Here is an 18053-nt window from a genome sequence, read left to right on the forward strand (position 1 = left end):
GAAATCTTGCCATTTGTGACAACATGGATGGACCTCATGGGTATTACGCTAGGTGAAATAAGTAAGACAGAGAAAGACAAATACCCTGTGATCTCTTATATGTGGAATCTAAAAAAAAAGAAATAAATTAAAAGAAAACAAGCTCATAAATATAGAGAATATATTGGTGATCGTCAGAGGTGGCAGGTGGAGGGTGAGAGAAATGGGTGAATTGTTTTTTAGTTTAAATAAATTGAAAAAAAAAGGAACTTATTACTTCCAAAGTTATTTCATATATTTAGTTATTTCATGTTTAAATGTATATAGCAATAAATTACCTAATTCAACTTAGTCTTATGACATCAAAATTTATGACATAAATACAACATGTTAGATAACTCAGTCACTCAAATCACTTTATAAATGAGAAATTTTTTCTTTAATAATACTGGGACTTGCCCTTTCTTTCACTGAATATCAAATTACTTAGTAGTAGAATGAATATTATATATCACTTTTAAATACCATTTGACCAATTTAATATTACATTAGTATATAATTATAGTGTTTGGCAAATGCAATATAAGTAACCTTATACTTAGGTGATCAACTTAGGTGATCAAAAGGACTATCTGTATGGCTCTTTAAGTATAATGACTTTTCCCCAGCCAGCAGAAAAAAAGAGTTGATGCAGGAATCAATTGTCCATTATAAGTTAATTTAGTAAATCCTAAAAAAGAAATGAGGCCTAAACCAGTCAATTATTTAAGTGTCTTTGATATTTTTATGTATTATTAGATAAAAGATCTCTATATAAAACTAATGTAACATTATGTACATATATTATGGTTTATAGGTACTAGAGAGTAATTCTCTAATTAAAATTCATTTCCATTGGATATAGTCTGAACAAAGAGGTTTTTTTTTTTTTTTTAAAGATTTTATTTATTTATTTGACAGAGAGAGACACACAGTGAGAGAGGGAACACAAGCAGGGGGAGTGTGGGAGAGGGAGAAACAGGCTTCCCGTGGAGCAGGGAGCCCGATGTGGGGCTCGATCCCAGGACCCTGGGATCATGACCTGAGCCGGAGGCAGACGCTTAATGACTAAGCCACCCAGGCGCCCATGAGGTTTCATTTTTAATATTAAATAGGGCAGGAATTCCTCAAGTATCCACTTGAAGAACAGGATCAAATGACTTTGGGAAAGTACAGTTTTATTTTTAGTATTTTAATGTTTAGTGAATTTAGTGAATTTGAGCAACTTTTCTGCTTTTCAGTATTTTGCTTTGAATACTTTTGGTGGAGGGAGGTGGTTGGACATGACAAGGCATGTATATTTACATTTTTTGTTTGGTCTCATAAGAGTTATATTCTTTAATGTTCCAGTTTTTTTTTTTTTAAAGATTCTCATTATAACTTTATATAAGCTTTATCACAGCTTTTTAAAACACATTTGGAAATTTCAGAAAATACAGAATAGCTTGGAAAGGCTGGGAAAATATTGGAGTCTACTGATCCACCTGGCATTCTGGCTAGGTAGTTCCTGAGGGGAAAGAAAAGAAAATAAACAGTTACCAAACATTAAGGCCCACTAAAGCAGCAGGGGTGCACAATTCTGGGCAACTTTCCAGTATAGAAAGGATTGCCTGGGTTGTCTTTTCAGTCACATTCAGAATCACAAATACCATCTTTACATGTGAACAATGACAGCAACAAAACATCCTATTGTGGCTTGAAGGATTGAGAAAGCCTCATAAAGGAAAAAAATTTGGGGGTGGGTCCATGAGCAATGAGTTAAATTGCCTTAGAAGGGGATAATACAGACATTGGGAATACCAGGAATGGAGTATTTTCACCAAAAGAAGCCTATTTTTTACCCAATTTCGTATCTAAGAACTATACGTATTTTAGAAAAAAATAATGTACTGAGAATGTACATTTTGTGGTTAGAACGAATGGTTCTCAAATTTTAGCATTTATCAAAATCGCCTGGAGGATTTGTTAAATTGGGGTAGGACACCATGAATTTGCACCTCTAGTAAGTTCCCTTAAGATTTTATGCCTCTGATCACGGACCACATTTTGAGAGCCACTGGTTTAAACAGTCTTTTTCATTTTTCTCTAGAGAATAGCTACTTTAATGCTGTCATAGAGCTCTTGATCCTTAATTTTGACTATAATGTTGCTTAATATGTGAAGTAATCATAAGTGGAATTCCATAAAAGTGGAATACAATTCCAGGGAGAGATCTTGTAATTAAAAAAAAGTGCTAATGGCTATAGACAAAGGTTGGACATTAGGAGATTCCATCTGTCAGCTCAAAGACTGCTTTGTATTTCCTCCGTTTGTAAACTACATAGATATTACTTCTCTGGAATGTAGGGTCTTAAGCTTCCTCCTTCATTTTCAAATTCCAGTTCTACTTTAGAAAACATTATCCTCTTCCCAACAAACTACATTTATGTTTCTTAAAATCAGTAAGGAAGTGTTAATATGTTTTGTTTTTCAAACAGAGAAAAAGAAGCACCATGAAACTAAACCTCTTTAGAGAGCAAATATTTGTTTTTATTGTTTTTTTTGGGGGGGGGGCAGGAGGTGATGCATTTGTAACTATACTGAAAATAGTACAAGGAAATAAAATTGTAGAACAAAACAGTTCCATATTTAGTAGGATTTAGTTCTGGGTTTTCCCCAGACACTGCAGGTCAAATGAAAGATATAAGCAAATTTTTTCAGGCCTCATAGGACAGACTTGGCACTATAAACCAAAACCAAGGCCTATTATGCAACACAGGTATTTGCAAATAACTAGATGATTTATTAATCTGGGCAAGAAGGGAGACCTCAAGTTCTGAAACTCTGCCATGCCTGTGGGAAATGTGAACTCCTAGGATGGTGACAGTAGTTTGTATGCTGAGTTAGATTTAATTTAATAAGCATTTGTTGAATGTCTTATGCATTCAAGTAACAGAACATTTCTGACAATGTAAGGTTCCTGCCTACCCAGTACTCTGTATTCACAAGTATTCACTTTGGGTATTTTCTGCTTCAAGTTAAAATTGAAACAACCTGGTTTGGAGAACTAAGTTATAGCAAGTGTTACTTTTCTGTTGCAAGACCAGACTTGCTGCAACAGTAGACCAAGACCTCCAGAATAAATTGTCTTTGGGTTATCTAAATTAATCCCAGGCTAAATAAATCTCTAAATAATTCTACATGATGGAATAATTTAAAATTTAAATTACCCATTTAACAAATGCAGAGTACCAACACTGAAGCAGATTTTGTACTAGTCACTGGAAAGCAATAGTGAACACAGTGGGCATATGCCCAGACTTTGTGGATTATAAATTAGTAGGAAGACACACATTCACCAGAATTAAATTATATATGAAACGTGCTAAACAGAGGCATAATCAGAAATGGTCTGAATGGTGGAGATGGGGGGGGGCACCATGAGACGTGTGCACCACAAAGAGATGTATTGATGGCTTATTTGCTGTTCAACTACTCACCCACAAGAATAGCACTTAGTCCTGTTTATTAACAAAGTACTTACTAGTAGTCTTATTAAAAATAACCTGTGGTCAACTTTAATAGAGTGAAGAAGAGAAAAAAGGTCTACAACTCCCGAAAAATTCCTACAGCAGAATGGAGAAAACAAATACCTATGTGGAGAAAAAACAGGGGAAAGGCGGTAGCAGTTGTTTAAAGATTTTAACTATTTTCCTAACTTAATCATTCCTACTTAATTTGCTTATGGTAAGATATTTTCATGTGCTAAAATTTCTGCTTGGAATAGCAGAAAGCTAATCCTGTAAAACCGTTATATGATCCCACCACAGTTAGAGAAGTGCCCTGGAACCAGGCCAAGGGCCAAAAAATCTGTGACCAAGGGCTCTAATCCAGAAGGCAAGTGAATAGAGATTTTGCAGTTAGGAGCAAAATGTACACTGTATTTGCATTCTTATTAAATAAAACAAAGTTCATTAAAATAACACAAAGTTGTTGGATTGCTGGCAGACCACCTTAGCACCAACTTTCCTCTTGTTTGCAAAATTCCTACTTCGCGATTTCAGCTTTGACCTTGACTGCATGTTCTTCTTTTATGAATATATTATCTAACCACTTTTGCACACAATCAGCTATGGTGGGAAATAGTAACGTGGGCATCAAAGATGTTTTAATTCTAATTTACCATAGGTTACCTTTAAAGGTAGGTAGCCTACAACCACTAACACGTCTGAAAATCAAAACCGAATAGAATTCAAACAATGCAAACCTACTAGTGGGCTGGAGTGGCACACACACTTAAAGATTTGAGTAAGAAAGTAGAACACTGGCACAAAAATTATCGTACTTACGAGAAGACATACTGCATTTTAGGCATGCTAAAACCCCACTGAAAAGTGTGACTAGCTTGTTTACTGCCTAGGTTCGTGGGGCAACATTTTCTCAGCTTTTCAGACCCTGGTCTCCTTTCCCTTTCTCAATTTGCTAATCCCCCTCTCAAAACCCTTTCTCTCTGGTAATGGGCTATGGGATGTTTAGGCAAGCTACGAGAAACTTGCTTGGCACACATCTTCACCGGTTCTATGTACTCAGTTTGTTGAGTATTGAACGCATGTTAGTTACGGTAACAGGATCAACTCCCGAGCCAGGACGAGAACGCAGGGAAATGCGAGGGCCCAGACGGCGGAAGCGTTAACACCGGGAGATGGGGAAACTTCTAGATGCTAAGCGGACACTTTACAGTGGCACAATCTTGTGAAAAACGGTTGTTGGCTCTTCAGATAAATTGGTGAGCACTTTCCACAAAAGTCTCTGTATAGTTACCCCGCGGGGAAGCACCCTCGAAGATGCTCCGACACCTAGACGGCCTGTTCCAAATCCCCGCGGAATAGAACGGCCTCCTCGGGGTGAGACCTCCACCCTCAAATCCAACTCCGCCACCGGTGACCGCCTCTCAGCAGCTATTCTGTCTCTCAGCGTCCTAAAACGGGGAAGGGGGCGGGGAGGTTGAGGCCCTGTTCTCGCGGGATCTCTCCCAACAGGGTCCGTCCCCAGGTATCCTCAAGACCTCGCGTTGTTTGGGTGTGGGGGCGGAGCGATCCCTGTGTGGGGCGGAGCCGGATGGGGGCGTCCCCCAAGTCTTGTTGACTCCGGCGTCCTCCCAGAGCGGTCCTTGCGCCCGCTGTCCTCTGCGCATGCCCAGGTTCCCGACGACTCCCGAGGCCGCGACTGTCGGGCTTCCCCAGCCGCGGGTCCGGGCCCCGCCCTCTTCCAGGCTGCGGCGGCGGCGGCGGCGGCGGTGCTGGCGGCTGTGTTGTTCTGGCGGTGGGGGCGGAGGGCTGCTGTGGAGCCCGCCGAGTCCTAGTGCCTGACCGTGCGTGTCGCTGCGGCGGGCCGGACGGACAGCCTCGCCGCAGGTAACGCCGCTGCCTGTGGACTCGGGGTCGTGCGGGTTGGCGTGTCTCGCGTGCTGGGGTCAGGCTGGGGGGTTCGGGGAGGTCGGGAGCTGGGGAGTCGAGAGAGGCTGGGGGTTTTGAAGAGGGCCGGGAGGTTGGGGGCCGGGGTCCGAAGGGTCGTAGGGGCTGGGAGTGGAGGGTGGTCGAGGGAGTCTGGAGGGGCGAAGGTATGGGAGGTCGGGGCGGACGGTCCTTGGTCTCTGACTTGGGTTCGGGGACCAGGACTCCCCGACGCTGCGGTCCGAAGACACCCATGGGCCCCTTAGGGCCTTTTCAGTTCCACCCCGTGACTTTCTGTTGTTGTTTTGATTTTGAAGGAAGAGAATCCAGCCTACGTAGGCTCGGGGAAGCCTTGCGGGTTGAGGCTGGGAAGGGATTTACGAGGCTAGAGCAGGCGCTAACATTTTCTTACTGTTTTTTTTTTGTTTGAGCGTTTACTACTCTTTAAGTGTGGTACCCGTCCTTAGGGCATTTCTAGTAGAGAGGACCCACGAGTAGAACCAGCGGGAGTAATTTTGCAAATCCAAGATTTTTCTTTTTTAACTTCCAGTACTGTGTTTTTGTATGTCTTCTTTTTTAAAACTGGGAAACTATGTTTTTAAAAATTACACAGTAGAAGAATTTGGATACGGAGGAGAAAGTATAGTTCTACCAATGGTTATTTTCTCCCAGTTTTTTTTTTTAATTACAAAAGTACTACGTGCTCTTTAAGAAAAAAATTAAGCAGCTAAACAATGAAGACGTCTGCTCCTTACCCCCCGCCCTCCATTTTTCCTCTCTTACTACCCAGGGTAACTAGTCTACAAGTGTGGTATTTAGCCATTCACGATTTTTCTATTCGTGTAAGTGTGTTTTAAAAACAAAATTGGGATCATATATAGTATATACTTTTTATTGGCCAAGGATACTCACAAATATTCATCCATTTTATTACATACCTCATTCTTTTTAAAAGCTACATAAACTGTTTTTTTAATTGCTGAACATTGTCTCCAGTTTTTCTATAATCTTTTATTAAATAGCTTTTAAAAAGGGCTACAAGCTATTATTTTGAAACATAATTTGGCAAAACTTTCAGATTGTCTAAGGCCAGATGGGGATACTTAGGTATTAGGCAAGTTAAGTAATATGTTTACACAGAGCTTATGGTAGCTTACAGGAGGCTTGGATGACTTCATAAAGCAACTTAGTAAAATAGTTTATTTTTTGTTTTTTGGTAAGTGCATTTTTCAAGTTAAATTTAAGTTCTGTATGGTCAGTTGAAAACAAATTCAATTCCTTAAACATGAACCTGCTCATGTCTGAAGATAAGGTAAAAGGTAGAAAGCCAGTGGTCTAAACCAAACCTCAAAACAGCCAGGAACTAAATATTTTGATAGTGGACCATAGGGAGTAAGCTGTAAGTAGAAGGGTGATATTACACTGCTTACTATTAAGTAAGACAGAAAGCTAGGAAATCCCTATTACATTTTGTATGTTTGTGTGCAGAATAGCTGGAGGCTTTGTTGATCTGATCAGTGTCATATATTTATTAAAAATGTACTGTGTGTTCATCTTCTTGCTAGCTTCCAGGGAAAATGTAGAACTGAGTAAGATAATCACAAAGAGGTCTGGTTCTAAGCATATACATATATATATATATATATATATATATATATATATACACACACACACACACACATACACACACACACACACACACATATATATATATACCCACACATATATATATATATATAGCCTGAAATCTTAGGTCCAGTTGTGTAATTATTTGGGGAGCCATGTTTAAAAGTAACCACAGTATCTATGGCATTTTAGTTATAGTTGCTGGTAATAATATGCTTTTTCTTATTTATCTCTAACAACATAGGTGGCATTCTCCCCAATCTAAAGATTAATAAACAGAGGCTCTGAAAGATTAATTCAACTGCTCAAGATCTAATCACCTTTTTAGTGGTGGTGACTGCATTAGACTCAGGCTTAAGCTAAGAACCTGGGTTTTCTGCTCTGCCATGCTGCCTTTCATTAATGAAAACTACCTTATAAAATTGTTGATCTTAGGGTTTTTTCCCTCTTTTTTGGCTTGGAGATGTCCTTACAAAATAGAGACTTGAATATAATCATGCACTGAAAAATAGTCTAAAGGATAAATAGTGTGAAACTGTGGTATTGTTTTAGATGAGGTTTCTGTGCTGTATTAAAATATTCCTTGAGCTGGTGCCATTAACCAAGAAGAAGGGGGATTGTGTTAGTCACTCTATTTGATGCCATGGTAAATTTGGATATTATAGTAAACTCTAGCTCTTACAGGCACTTTTATTCCTTACAAACTTGCATGGATAATCTCATTTCATTTAACATTTTTATGAACCCAATTGCACTCTAGGAAACTAATGTAATAAAAAGAATAAAAAGAGGGCCCTAAAAAGATTAAAGTGTGTTTATTTCATTTTTAGTATTTTGTAGTCTCTTAAAAATACATCATGACAATTTAATAAAGTATAGTTCCTAATATGGTATATTAATCTGTTTTGGGTTCCCAGCATATGTGACAGCTGTGTATTTTAAAGAAATAGGGCAAATGCTGAAATAAAGTATGATCAGTTGTAATATGTATTTGAGAAGATATCTACATATAGGAAATATTTGAGCTTTTATTTCTTGGCAATTGTTAAGGGTAGTAATTGGATTCATATCTAAATGGCGTATCTGCTCTCGATTATCTCTTGGACAACTTAACATTGAATGTGGGTGGGTTTTATATTTGTGGGATACAAAAATGTTTCAGCACCAGAAAGAAGTCTTTAGAGTATGTTAAGATCTATTGACTTTTCAGCTGTTGAAGGATGGGGAATCCAACACTGCGTGTGTGTATTTTCAAAAATTAATAAGAGATCTTATTGCTGATGGATAGAAATAGAAAGTTTATTTTGCAGTTTTGCCTGAAAGTCTCTTTTGGGGACCTACATTCATATGTAGCCAAAAATCAAGAAACTATATAGGTCCTATTAATGATAACAAAAGAAGCATTAGGTAGAATCCAGAGTTTAAAATCTAGTTAGGTTTTAAAAACTAGCTGTTTAAAACAACTATTGTGGAATTGCAGAGAGGACTGTTGTTCCCTGATGGTTCTGTTTCTAGGGAGAAACTAGTTAAGATGAAAGGAAAGCCAAAATAGAAGGGAGAAAACCTGAGAATTGGCTGTCTTCAGTAGTGGGAGGGGGGGTTTCCTCAAATAGTGGATAATCAGTAGAGTCAAATGTGTGGATGGATGTCAAGGAAGATGAGGACTTCATACACTTTGAACTTTGAGACACTGGAAAAATATCTAATTATAATTATACTGTGTTAGTTGTGTCCTGCTTGGGGTTGAGTCGGAATAATTAACACTTTTCAATAACTTGCAGGCTCTTAAAAACCTATAATAATCACATCATCATAAGTCTGTTTATAATCTAAGTTATTATGAGCATCTGAAGAGCCATGGAATATAAAGTTCTAGCAAGGCCTTGTCTTCTCTAACTTGCACAAGCCAGCACCTCAGACTTCTACCTTGTTGTGGCTTTGTTCATTTTCTCATCTCACTTATATACAACTGTTACTTTAGATGGAGTTCACACTTCTTTTTAGAGTTTTATTTTCTCCTTTCTAGTCCTTTGCACACCCATAGTTTCCACTGTTCATTCCCTCCCCTGCTGAAGCTCCAGTTCTGCATCATCAGCCTTATTGTCTTTCCTGGCCTTCAGACTTGCCTTTTGTTGTTCTCCTTGATAAACTCTGTAAGTAACTGTCATTTTGTAATCTTGAATTAAACTGTTTCCTCCGCAATTTAATTCTTCCCTCATTTTCCTGTTTATATTAGTGATCTTAACATTCTCTTAGTCATCTAGGCTTAAAATCAAAGGTCACCTTTGATTCGTCACTCTCCCCCCTTCTCAGAAATTCTTTGTCATTTTATTGCATTATGGTTCAGGAATCAGGTTCTCCTGCTGCTTTTTCATTTTCCCAGCAACAAAATACTTTTAATCCCTTTGCCTCAACTGCCATTAATAAGACATTCCTAATCTCTGGGTTTTGCCATTCATCATGCATACTGCTATCAAATTAATTGTCCTAAAGACAGTCTTGATCATATTTTCCCTGCCTGACAGAAGCAAACAGAACAAAAAACCGTTTATTGAATGTTTCTTTTGTCAGCCTTTGTGCTGAATGCCTTGTTCTCATTTGGTCCTCAAAATAGTTTTATATTGTAGACACTATTTTCCCACTCTACAGATGAAAAAATTGAGACTTCATGAGCCCAGAGGGTTTCTAGTAGGTAGAAGAGCTGGAATTTGAATCCCAAACATGTCTTCCAAGTCTGTGTTCTTGACCACCATGCCTCCACTGAGTGGCTCCTGATCAACTCTAGAATGAAGTCCTTTTCGTCAGTGTTGCCTTTCAGAACTCCATTATTTAGCCTCAGTGCTCTTTCTCAAATTTAATTCTTGTTTTATTCAAACTTGTGTTTACATTCTTTCCAGAACAGAAGGAATGTAAACTCTTGGTTTCTTATGCATCTCCACTTGGAATTTTCTCCCTTTCCTATCTCTGCCTTCTGAAGTCCTTTAAATAAAAGGCTAGCTTATACACAGTATTTCCCTAGAGCCCCTTCTTTTCCGTTTTCATAGTGGTAAGAGCTACTCTTATTTGTGCAGTTGCTTAACCTCTTGATGATAACTTTCTATTATGAATTTGTTTTTGAGTGCTCTAAGAGTAATTGAATTATAAAATGCCTGAAAGCAGAAACCATGTCTTATTGTTGTATCTCCCAATGGATGCTCAGGAAATATACGTGAATGAATATGAAAATGATCACTAGTCAAGTGCTCCTTTAATGGCATCTAAGTAGTATTTGATTTTAGTTGCTAGGTGAGACATACAGTAGTTCACTGAAGTTTTTAATTGTGTGTATATGTAACAAAACCAGATTGTCTTGTTGTAGGCTATCAAATGAGTTCTTTATTTTCAGATTGATTACTAGGTAATTATGATAAGTTGTTTATTTTAAGAAATGCTGTTTTGTTTTTCTGTATGCACGTGTCTGTGTTACTGATTCTACATTTTCAAATGAACTGCAATGTTATCATAATTCTTTGGCCTCGGTTTCTTCTATGCTTATATGGATATGAAAGGTAGAATAAAACTTTCCCTATACTGCAGTGTCATTTTCTGCCTTTTGGTGATAACAAGAATATCCAACTATGTGATTAGCGGAAATGCCCTCACACAAATTACACATAACTCTTTGCTTCCCAAAGAGTTCATGTGAAATTTCAGACATAGTTGAATCCATCAAGGTTAATGGTTACCATGCAGAGTTTACAGTTTTATATTTCTCTTATGTCTGTCTTTGCATCCTATATTGTGTTACAGTTTAGCAGCTTAATAAGTAATTATTGCTTTATTAAATAAAAATAATGGTGTTAGAAATTAGTAAGGTAGGATATCTTGTTGATGGTATTGGGGCAGACATTTGGGGTTTCTTTTGGAATGCTAAAATGCTTGATTATAAAGGAGTGAGGTTGATTCTCAAGGTAATTAATTTGTCAGTTTACCTGCTCTCAACTTTGAAGTATTAACAGCAGTCACAAATACTCTGAAGATAAAAGTTTTAAGCAAGTTTAAAATAATTTATTGATTTTAAAATTAGGTAATATAGTCACATGGTTCAAATTTTAAACATACAAAAAGTTTTATAAACTGGAAGTGTCTCTTCCTCAGCCTCCTACTTTCCCCACTGGGAGGTATCCATTCATCTCTGGAATGATATAAAAGAAATTATTAGTTTATTGTATGCAAGTAAATATGAATAAATATTTTCTTTCTGCTTACATAAAGATGAGGTACATTGCACACAGTTTTTCCCTTGCATTTTTCACTTGATTTATCACTAATATTCCATGTTAGATGAAAAACTTCACTCTTCAAAAAATTTTTTGCAGCCTCAAAGTATTTGCTGTATATAACTTACATACATAGATTGTATATATACTAATTTAACCGTATTTTCTATTGGTGGGCATTTAGATGGTTTTCAGTTTTTTACTGTTCTATCCATTGAAGCAACACTTTGAAGGAAGAGAAATAAAAAGTAGCAGCTCTTTCCCTATAGGGGAAAATAAAGCTTGAAAGCTGAAATGGATGTTTCATGGTGGGTAATAAAATGGATATCTTTTCTGGCCTGGATGATTAATAGCTAAGTGAATGGAGAGAAGGCAGAAATGGAGGATCATGCAAAAATGCTTGCTAAAATTCATACTTGACTGTTGAATTGGAAGACCAGCGATGGCAGTGCTGATGGGTAGCTCCCGTGACCAGTTGGCTGATCTGGACAAAGGTCAGCCTTGGATGTGTTTAGAAGTTTGGTGCTGAGAAGTAATCCTTGATATCTGAAGACTGGTCCCTGGGACTTTGGCCTCTAACAATATATTTAATAAATCTGTTCAGGGAATGAACTAAATTCCCTCTATCATCTAGAAGGAAATATCATGGCCTCCAATGCAATATATTTTATGTGGTCATTAATTTTTTTATTGTATTATTATTGTATGTTCAAAGATAAGATTTGAATTACTAAAATGCATGAAATTAAAAGAAATTTTCCTTCTTCAGCAAGTCTCCCTCTCCACATCTGTTCCTCAGGGGTTGCTTGGGTAATAGTTTTTTAATAGTGTAGTGTGAATCCTTTCAGACTTTTACATATAAACAGAAATAACATATTCATGCCTTTTAAGAATGTCATTAGGAATCCTGTTGAGTAAGAATGATGGAAGTCAGAATTGAATGGAATAACAAGTGAATAATGTGATGAGAGGATACAAGGTAAATAGCGAATACCCTTTGATTCTCTCAGACAAAAGGTGCTATAAATACAGAGTATTGTTGTGTAAAGTGTAGCAGCTTTTGAGGTTTTGTAGCTGCTCTATCAGGTTACTCCTGACAAGTCATTTAAGGTTGTGCAACCTGTGCCTTTTTTTTTTTTTTTTTCCTTAAGTAGTACCATATGGCTTACTGAATAGTCAAGTGTTTTCTTTGTCATTTTTCAGTCATTCTGTCCTAAATATGCGATTTGAGTATTTTTCTGATCAGCATGAAAAAATTAGTTTTTAGATGTTTGCTATGTCATTTCCTTTTATGATGGTACTGTATATACTTTAGGTGGTACTTTGTATAGTTTAGATTTTTTTGAAGAGTGGTTCATTTGTACCTGTGATTCTGTACACCTATGATTCACTTTTGGTTACTTAACATGCATGTTACTAGTCACTGTAGAAATAATAAGTAAAAGATTATTTGTTTCTGCTTTTTTTCCTTCATACAATAACAGTAGGAATTCACTATAGAAAAACTAGAAAATATGGATAAAGACGCAAAGGATTGTCAGGAATGTTACCACCCAGGGATGGTATATCCTGTAGTTAATTCTGAGAGACTTCTGTGTCTTGCTTCCCTGTATATCTGTTAGTACTATTTGTTGTGTAGAGCATTATTAAAATCAAGTCCTTTTCCTAAATGTCTTAATTTTTTTTGACTAGTGTGTCTTTCCATTCATTTTTAGTGATGCACTGAAAACATTGACCTGCAGGGCAGTCTGTTTTTAAAAGGATGCTGCTCCCTCTTGAGGCCAATCTAGAATCATACTACATTAAAGTTTGACAATTTTGAATCTGCTGCAAATCTTGGCTATCATGTACAGGGTCTTACTCATGCTGAACTGAATTTTTGTAAGCACACAGAATGAATCCGCATAATTACTTTCCACATTTCTATAATTTTTTTTTTTTTAAGATTTTATTTATTTGACAGAGAGAGACACAGTGAGAGAGGGAACACAAGCAGGGGGAGTGGGAGAGGGAGAAGCAGGGTTCCCGCCGAGCAGGGAGCCCGATGTGGGGCTTGATCCCAGGATCCTGGGATCATGACCTGAGCCAAAGGCAGACGCTTAATGACTGAGCCACTCAGGCACCCCTACTTGCCACATTTCTAAAAGTAAGGTCAAGACTTAAGCACTACTGAGCCCTAAGCAGTTTTTAAGCTTCAGGTTTAATTTAGGCACAATTTTCCCAGTGGTTCTAAAATGTTAGAAATACTGCATGTTTTTTGTAATACTATATTCAAGGGTTATTAAGACTGGGCATATATTTTCTAAGAGAGAAATAATTACATGGCTTAGTAATAGCCAGACCAAAAGATTGATGGTTTTATTTGTTACAGTGTTTCCAGTTGGTATTTCGAATTGAATTTCAGGGTCTTTGTAAGGTTTTTTTTACAGTCTATGGTGTAGTTATTATTGATTAGTTAGAGGACTTCGTGCTGTCTTAAGAATGTGACCACACGTTATATATAAAAGAAAATGATTCCAAGTTCTGTCAAGGGATGAGAGCATATCTCTCTGCACTGATTATCCTTGTGATCTCTTCTTTCCTTTCCTGTATCTGGGGGGAGAAACAGGACTGGTGAGGATGGACTTGGGTGGCACATTACACGTTTAAGTTGGGTTTGTTTGATTCCCTACCCTGCTGGAGATAGAGGGCAAATAAAATTTGGGTAGTGTAGTAGACGAGTAATGCCCCTTCCCCTGCAGAGATGTTCGTGTTTTAATCCCTGGAATCTGTGAATATGTTACCTAATAGGGCAAAGGGGAATTAAGGTTGCTGATCCCCTGACTTTAAGTTAGGAAGACTATTCTGGATTTTCCTGATAGGCCTAGTGTAATCAGAGGGTTCCTTAAAAGTGGAAGAAAGAGACAGAGTGAGGAGGAGTCAGCCTGACGTTGTGGTTTTTCAAGAAGGAGGAAAGGATCGTGAGTTGAAGTAGATGGACACTAGACAGTTGAAAAAAAAAAAAAAAAGAAAATGCAAGAGAACAAACCCTGTAAAAGCCTCGGAGGAATGCAGCCCTGCTGACACCTTCATCTTAGCCCAGTGAGACCTGTGTCAGACCTCTGACCTCTAGAGCTGTAATATAATAACCTTGTGTGGATTTAAGCTATTAGTGTTTGTGGTGATTTGTTGTTATGGCAGTGATAGAAAACTAATATAGGTAAGTATATGGAGACCATTTGATCCCTTAGGGAAATGATTGCTAAGCAATCCCTTTCCCCCCCACAAAATACTAAGATGACGTTTATAAAACTGATAAAACTAGCGCTACTGGGTTTAAATGATAATGGCCTTGAACCCCTGCCAGGTGGGATTTCTTCTCATTTTTGCAGCTTCCTGGAGGCACCTCTGAATTTTTGGAGCTGCTTCCTTCCTTTAATGATAAAAGGGTTATATTGGGCCTGTGAATCAGAATGGTGTACAGGATGCTATTGAAGTTGGGAGAACCACAGGTATGAAGACCAAATTGAAGTTAGTTACAGTAATCTAGCTAACATTGGTAAAGATAGTGACAGAATAGGATTTTCACTAAAGAGGAATATGAGTAATTGAATATAGTAGCTGGTTTGAGAGGTGGGCTATATAGAAGGTTTTGGGTTTGGACATAATTTGAAGTGATGGCAGGAACCCCTTCCCCTGTGAAATTAATCTAGAAACTTATTAAATGCACTGGGAAATCTGTGCTAAAGAGAAGGATGATTTTGAATCAGCAGAGCAGGGGAAAGGAGAAATACATACCTGTCCTAAAATCCCTGAGGCAATTATGTTGGAGAAAGGCAGGGACAAAATTAACAGCCATGACATTGCTTTTCTGGCAGATAAGAAGCTGGGATCCAAACTTGTCAGTTTGCTACATGAGTTTTTCCAGTTGGGAGGCAAGGATCTTGTACTTGAAGAAGGTGTACATATGCTTTGTTCTTAGTAGGAAAGTGCATTCACTGTGCATTCCCTGTGCATTCCCTGTAAATACACATAAATGAATTTCTGCCCTAGGCTCACCAGCTGTAAAACATATTTGGAGAAATTATAGTAAGGTAGTGGGATAAGAGAAGTTACTAAAGTTACTGTTTTTGAAAGTATTTTTGTTCCTCCAAAATACATACACCTTCCAACCCATCACACTTTAAAATAAAACAAATACCCTATAGCAACATAAGGCTGTTGGGGCACCTGGGTGGCTCAGTTGGTTAAGCATCTGCCTTCAGTTTGGGTGCTGGGATTGAGCCCCGAAATGGACTCCCTGCTCAGTGAGGAGCTGCTTCTCTCCCGCTCCCCCTGCTTGTGCACATGTTCGCTCGCTCTCTATGTCAAATAAAATCTTAAAAAAAAGAAAAAAAAAGGAAACATAAGGCTGTCTTTCTGGCAATTACCTCTCTTCTTTGGGCTCCAGTGTATTGCATTTGTAGTACAGGTGCCAAGTAGGCGCGGCTTACTTAGTGTCATTTATTACTGATTTCTTCCAAAATTGTTTTTTGCTAAATGAGTGATACGATAAATTTGTTGAATTTTTTAGTGCCTACTTATATCATTAGTTTTCCTTCTATGTTTCTCCAACTCTGGGACTGCTTTTTTCCAAGACATATTTTTTGATGCTCTTTTCTTTGATTTTGAAATGCCACTAACAAGAAAAAGTAACCTTTACCATTGCTTATTCCTGGCATTTGTGTCAAGAATTTGGCTTTGCTGTTAACCTGCTCCTTTATTCCTTTGTGGGTTTCTATTTTTAGTTTGCCTACCATGCATACATGAAATTTAATGAGTTTTTCAGTGATTTTATTTTGTCCTTGTCCAGGTGTGCTAATAATCATTGAAGTTTATAGAGGGGAAACAGAGGCACCAGAAAGATCATGTGCTTTACTTAACAAGCTCATGTTTAGGCTGACTCCCAGTAGATGAGGCGACTAAGCCATCCTCCTGTCTAAGTTTAACAGTGATGGATTTCCTGAGCAGGAATTTAAGATGGCAGAATGGGCAGCTGCTGCCCTCAGTACTCTTAGTCACTTGCCTAGCTAAAGTTCCTCTGTGAGGATGGACAGCTCTCATAGCACAGAAAAGCCGGTGACAACATTTTGCCATGAAACTAAGATAAAACACAAATACTTAGAAGTTAAAAAAAAAAAAAAAAAACAAGGGGCGCCTGGGTGGCTCATTCGTTAGGCGTCTGCCTTCGGCTCAGGTCATGATCTCAGGGTCCTGGGATCGAGCCCCGTATTGGGCTACCTGCTCCACGGGAAGCCTGCTTCTCCCTCTCCCACTCCCCCTGCTTGTGTTCCCTCTCTCACTGTGTCTCTCTGTCAAATAAATAAATAAAATCTTAAAAAAAAACAAAAAACAAAAAAACAAGAGTGTTTTCAGGACATAGCAGTTTAAGTCAAATCCAAGGGATTGTGGATGTTTTGGCTGGCAGCATATCAGGATCTATTGTATTCACAGTTCATTTTATTGCCTGTCTTCTTGTTCTTCATTCCATCACTGACCTGAGTGTCATCTTAATGGTTTTAAGCACTGTATCAGTCTAGTTCAAACAGGAAGGAGAAACCACACAGGGTAATATGAACAGGGAAAGTTTTAATGTAAAGAAATGTTACAATAACAGGATTGGGTAGTAAGTGAAGAGAGTTCTAAAGAATATGGAAATAGGGTGCCTGGGTGGCTCAGTCTGTTAAGCAGTCTTGATTTCGGCTCAGTTCATGATGTCAGGATTGTGAGATCGAGCTCTGAGTTTGGCTCTGCACTCAACGTGAAGTATCCTTGAGATAATCTATCTCCTCGCCCCCCCCCCCACCTTTCCCTCTTTCAAAATAAAATCTTTAAAAAAAATAAAGAATATGGAAAGAGATATAAGGATTAGCCTCTACCCCTAAGGACCAAGATTAAGCACCTAAGGAAGAGCCCCACCCAGGGTTGAGATCTGGACCTTGTGGAGAGGATGTTTGGCTCACTGGATGGCAAGGAAGTTGCTATGGTGCCTCCTTAATGGAATTGCCAGAAATCTGCTTTCTGGTACCAGGGAAAGATGTTCACAGAGAGGTGTTTTACCAAAGACTGTCTTCTGCAAACCATCCAAGGGAGGGCGCTAGGGGAGGCTGCTGGCTGTTATGCACTGTAGGAGTCTGTTGGTGGAGAACCCTTAAGGACTGCAGGAGCCTGCCAAGCAGTGCAGCAGACCCAGAAGCAAAGCCCTTTTCTCATGCAATGTCTCTCTGGTACCATCTGCTCATGCTGTGGCTGAATATTACCCATCAGTAGGAATTGATACAGGACGTAGAATTTTTTTTCTATTTTTAATTGACTAAATTTGACATATGACACAGTATAAGTTTAACGTGTACAATGTGTTGACTTTGATATGTTCATATCTTATAATGCCTTTGTAGCAATATTATATTGCATAATTATAGTACAATATTGTCTGTATTTATTATATTGTGCATTAGATCTCTGTGACTTACTGCTTGTTGCACGCTTGTACTCTTAAAACACCATCAGTCTTATTCCCCCCACTCCCCATCCCCTGGTAACCACATTTACTCTCTGGAAGTAGAATATTTTTGATTTGTACTTAATTTCTTTCTGGCAGAATCAGGGCAATGAACTGCTGCTGCTCTTAAAACCTGTCTCCATTGCTTTTGCTCCCTTGGCTATTCTAAACCTTTCTCCCAGCTAAAATGATGGTAGA

General features: G+C 38.3%; 1 protein-coding gene and 2 long non-coding RNA genes across 8 annotated transcripts in view; 1 reads left to right on the forward strand and 2 right to left on the reverse strand.

Annotated features, from left to right (window-relative positions):
* Positions 1 to 4967, reverse strand: part of LOC118540343 (uncharacterized) — a 30158-nt gene extending 25191 nt beyond the window's left edge. The window contains exon 1 of the long non-coding RNA XR_013447899.1: positions 4819 to 4967. This is a non-coding gene — a long non-coding RNA (uncharacterized LOC118540343). The remainder of the gene's footprint in view (positions 1 to 4818) is intronic.
* LOC144381862 (uncharacterized) lies at positions 1393 to 4799 on the reverse strand. Its single transcript, XR_013447900.1, has 2 exons — positions 4347 to 4799; positions 1393 to 1525 (listed from the first exon to the last, which is right to left on the reverse strand). It is a non-coding gene; the product is annotated as an uncharacterized LOC144381862 (long non-coding RNA).
* Positions 4968 to 5171: 204 nt separating the features above from the next.
* The window catches only part of PCMTD1 (protein-L-isoaspartate (D-aspartate) O-methyltransferase domain containing 1), a 63607-nt gene continuing 50725 nt past the window's right edge, over positions 5172 to 18053 (forward strand). For 3 of the 6 annotated variants that reach the window (XR_004919589.2, XM_078072393.1, XM_036099473.2), the window contains exon 1: positions 5175 to 5411. The gene's annotated coding sequence lies outside the window, so the exon portion shown is untranslated. Of the gene's footprint in view, positions 5412 to 18053 lie in introns of all 6 variants that reach the window. The other 3 variants (XM_078072394.1, XM_036099475.2, XM_036099474.2) reach the window with 3 other exon arrangements.

Source organism: Halichoerus grypus, chromosome 5 (assembly GCF_964656455.1).
Source record: "Halichoerus grypus chromosome 5, mHalGry1.hap1.1, whole genome shotgun sequence".
NCBI lineage: Eukaryota > Metazoa > Chordata > Mammalia > Carnivora > Phocidae > Halichoerus > Halichoerus grypus.